Source organism: Octodon degus, unplaced genomic scaffold (assembly GCF_000260255.1).
Source record: "Octodon degus isolate 3935 unplaced genomic scaffold, OctDeg1.0 scaffold00081, whole genome shotgun sequence".
In the NCBI taxonomy this organism is placed as follows: Eukaryota; Metazoa; Chordata; class Mammalia; order Rodentia; family Octodontidae; genus Octodon; species Octodon degus.
In genome coordinates, this window is record NW_004524657.1 from 11,205,655 (window position 1) to 11,210,631 (window position 4,977).

A 4,977-nucleotide genomic window follows, 5' to 3' on the forward strand; every position below is an offset into this window, starting at 1 on the left:
GTGGTGAATGCAGATGCTAATAATATGGCTGTACAAATATACTTTAGGACTGCTTTCATTTCTTTATAAGAGGGATAGAGAGAGAAATGAAATTGCTGAAGTACATCACAACTCTAATTTTAATTGAGAATCTGTTTCTGTTTTCTACAAACCATTACCAAAAACATTGCACAAGGATTCTCCTTATCTTTATTATTACATGTTTTCTATTTCACTATTTAATACTATCTGTAGCAACAGCTGTGAGGTCATAGCTCATGATGTTTTGATTTACTTTAATAGCTAGGAATGCTGAGCATGCCTTGCCTACATTTGCCTAAGGTCCTTTTTATTCCATTTATTTGCCTGATTTTTTGAAATAGGGATTATCTGTACATTCCAGGCTGGCTTAAAACTCTTTATACAGCCTTGACTGGGTTTGAACTCATGGTGATCATCCTGCTTTAGTCTCCCAAATGCTGGGGTAACAGGTATGAACCACCATGCATGGCAACTCATGTGACAATACAGTATGCACAGAAATTGAGGATCTTGATAAACTTTTTTTTAAATTTAGCACCAGGTCTACAGGGTCTACAGGGTATCACTACATAGATCAGACTCGTAGTGATCCTCCTGTTTTTCAGCCTCCCAAGTGCTGGGATTATAGGCACACACCATGATGCCCAGCCTCAGTCGTTGTCTCAGCGTGCCCTGGGTGGTGGAAACAGCATGCAGGCTGGGGATTGAACCCCAGTCCCTGTGTGTACCTAAGCAGGTGCTTTAATCCACTGAGCTATCTAGCCAGCCCTTGTTATTCTTTAGGGCATTATGTTGCTCCACTACGATGTATGTTGATTCCATGGAAAGAATCAACGTTGATTTTGCTCTGTGGACTATGGAGCTATAATGGTCAGGAATTAAGAATTCATGGTGCCCTACTAACAATTCTTACTTACATCACAGATGATAGTAAATAAACTCTCAAAAAATGTAGTGGTCTGCCATAGAATTGAAGCTTTAAAGAGTTTTTGACCGTTAGAGACAGCTGTTCTAAAGGTTTCATAGTAAGCTAACCCAAAGACAGAGTCACATAATTTGTGGGTTTCTTTAATTTTGGAGACAGTTCTGGATAAGAAAACAATGTAATAATTCCCTTACTTAGTTTCTTAGAAGAACTCCAGCTTTGAGTTGTTAGCAGAAGGGTGATTGGCAGAAGAATGAAGTAATGATACAGAAGGACTACAGTTTCTGTGCCAAAAGTCATGACAGATCTAGCGTTTTAGATATTTGTAGTATATAAGGATATTCCATGCATTTCTGAACTCTAACAAAGGAAGTTGTTTTGATAATCCTTAAGGACTTTGAAATAACTAACAAGTAGTGGAATTAAAATGTAAATATGGTCCCAGGTCTGACAAAAATGTAAATAGGAATAGTTTGAAACATTGTCAAGAACTATAAATGGACCACTAGTGTATTATAGCTTCATAGATATGGTTCAGGATTACAGGACTGTGTGGAATCATCTTAGCTGAGCTTTGATCTGCTTACTGATCTGTCATAACCTGGCATGGAAAGACAAATATTCTAAGTTAGCAGATCTTGGGCTGCTGGGCAGAGCATGACTGGTAGTCCAGCAGTTCGGAAGAAACAATAATCGGAGGCCCAAGGCAATGAAATTTGAAAATGAATTATTTATCTGACATGTTTTAATCCTTATTTCTTATGCTAATGCCAATCTGCAGAATTGGAAAGTGCAAAAATATGTGCTTTTAGAACATCTGAGCATAAAACTAAAATTCAGTTCACAGAAACCTGTAGACCTATAGACTAGGTCATTCTTTTAATTGTGTACTGAAGAATGGCTTTATCTCTCTCATTGTGAGGCCTTACACATACAATAAAAAATTTAACTTGCTTTTTTTAATGGAGGAAGTGTGATTGAATCAGTTCCATTGCATGTTTCTTTGTAAGCCCACATTCCCTTTTCAAGATATTTGTATTTGAGCATTCAAGTATTGTTGACTTTGCTTTGTGGACTATGGAGCTACAATGTTCAGATCACCCTAAACTTACAGATCAAAGAGTGTAGAATGACATGATTCTGTGTTAATCAATGATAATTGCTTTCTACAATCTAGCGTCAAAGAGTAACTCTGAAAAAAACTCGCTCTGCTGAAGAACTCACATGTGTAGTGTGTGAATGATGTTGCTCAGTATCTTGAGAAACAGTTCAAAACATCATGCCAGAAGTTTCATAGCCACAGGATGAGGACATTCCCATTTGTGTCACTCAGCTTTCTTTCATTGTGACAAACTACATGATTGAAATCAATTTAGATAAAGGTTTATTTGGGCTCCTTGTTTTAGCAGTTTTAATCCATTATCACTTTGTTGCCTTGTTCCTGGACCTGTGTGACACAGGTCACCTTAATGGAAGGGCACAGTGGAGTACAAGAAATATGCCCAAATCCCAGTGGCAGAGAATGTCAGATTGGAAGGGAAAGAGAGGCGGAGGAGAAGATATTTCTGTTTTTTTTGGAACAAAATAAAACTTTCAACAGCACACTGCTAGTGATGTATTTCATACCTCCAAAAGTTCCCCCCACTTTCCAGTAATCTATTGAATCACAAGTTCATCAATGAGTTAATCCATTGGCAAAGTCAAAGGTTAAGCACCTCCTGATTCTGAATACTCTTTGCATTGAGGATCCAGCCTGTAACACTTGGAATTTTGAGAGTCATTTGCTATGCAAATATGCCATATTATTGCCAGTCCTGGTGTATCAGCATGGTTTCCTATTGCTTACATGTTGAAAGCTTCCCATTCTTGGGGATGAAGACCATCAGCTGTCATTTGCTTTCCTCTTCTACCAGATTCAAAAGTGAATCTCTTCACTTTTGTCACAAAATGTGATAAGAAGGAATAGGAAAAAATAGTTTTCATATAAAATCTGAGGATTTCCATTCTACTCTACTTTACAAAAATTAGAATAAAGTACCTTCAATAATTTGACTTATGACTTTGGAAACAGACATCTTCAAAAATGTACAGCTATACTGAACCTAAAATATGCATTACAGGTTTGCTTTACATATCCTGACCTTGCTACCTATGTTTATATTATAAATACTATCCTCATTTTGTAGGTGACTATTTTGAAAAGAAAATTAATTCCTTTCTTGTGTGTCATACAACTGTTAAGAGGAAGCTTTGTAATCCCAACTGAAGAAGTCTAGCTCAAGGTTTTCCACACTTGTATTTGTTGTACTGTAGTTCTCTTATATAAACAAAGTTATAACTTGACAGACCTGAACTTCAGGGTGAACACTGCTTTGGAAATGAAAAAGTGTTGCAACTATGGAAATATTGTATAAAGATAAGAGACTATTTGATCACTTTATAAGAATTTGGAAATATCTCATTTGAAACTATTATATATCCTGAACCTCCAATTCTGGACAATAATATATTTAAATAAATGTGGCTTACAAGGCTGGCCAGATAGCTCAGCCCATTAAAGCACCTGCTTAGGCAGAGCACAGGGGCCTGGGTTGGATCCCAGGCATGTCATACTGGCCCTGCCCCCAGAGAGCATTGAGACTGGGTGTGATGGTGTGCACCTATAATCCCAAAACTTAGGAGGCTGAAAACAGGAGGATTACTACTAGTCCAATCTATGTAGTAAGACCCTGTCGACTCTGTAGACCCTGTCCTCAATTCATAAAAAAAAAAAAATTGAAGGTAGCTTACAAAAGTAGGTAAAATAAAACTAAATATAAGGGTGGGCCTGTTTTGGCTGCTTTTTAGCCTGGTTTGGCTTTTGAAGTCTTAACTGGGGGCTCCATCTGGCACCATGGGGAAACAGAACACTTGGGTGGCCTACATGAATCCAATAGCAATGGCCAGATCAAGAGGTCCAACCCAGGCTTGGGGCCAACAATCCAGGATTATCTGAAATGACCCAGGCCTACTTGGGAAGAAGTGTAAAAGCAACTAGAAAATAAAAAGAAAGCCTCTAATGCTTTGGCTGATTTTGAAGAAAAAAAGGAATGAGAATAGGAAGAAATAACTAGAAAATCACAGAGAGATATTATTAAGTGGAAATGAGAGCTCACCCAAACAAACAAATAAAGAATAAAGAAAGAAAAGAAATGTGGTAGGTATTCATCTTCTTCATCGAGCTCTGATTCTTCCAGTAGTTCTTCAGATTCTGAGGATGAGCAAAAGAATCAAGCAAAAAGGAGAAAGAAAAAGAAGAACTGTTCATCTAAATCTTCTGAAAGCTCCCTGTCAGAAACTGAGTCAGACAGTAAGGACATTGAAATACTTACCAACAAAAGAAAGATGTATCCTGAAGATAAACCTTTTTCATCTGAGATCTTGTCAGAACAAGATCATACTGAAGTGGTATGAGGAAAAAGGAAGAAAAGCAGTGAAGAATGAGAAAACGCAACAACAACAACAACGAAAAAAAAAAAAAAAAAGAAGCATAAGGAACACAGCAAGAAGAGTTCTGTATGAGCCCTCTTGCCCTTTATTGAGCATAATGGCATCTGTGGACTTTGTCATCTGCTGGTTTGAGTGAACTTGAAAGTAGCCTTTGCTACTTCAAGTTGTGAGTCACCATAACATTAACAAAAACCAGGACTTCCCTATGAAAAAAAGTGCAATATCTAAAGAAATTTCACCTATGAAATTACAATAGATTTACTAATATGCATGAATTTTCTTCTTAGAATTGTTCCTGGACTATTCAATAGGCACTCCAATGTTTCTATGTGAAAGAGCCATAATTGTTGCTTGCTGCTTGAACATCTAGTTTGTCTCCACCACTGCAGGATAACCTCAGAGATAACACACTGCAATCATACTCGTGGTTATAATATTTGGGAAGAAAGCTAATACTTTTGACTAGAAACATCTAGTGATAAATATAAATAAATCTGGATACATCTTAAGATGTAATCAGAAATGGCCAGATGACTCTAGTT

General features: G+C 37.2%; 1 pseudogene; it reads left to right on the forward strand.

Annotated features, from left to right (window-relative positions):
- Positions 1-3,839: 3,839 nt before the first annotated feature.
- LOC111818159 lies at positions 3,840-4,399 on the forward strand (annotated as a pseudogene).
- Positions 4,400-4,977: the final 578 nt, after the last annotated feature.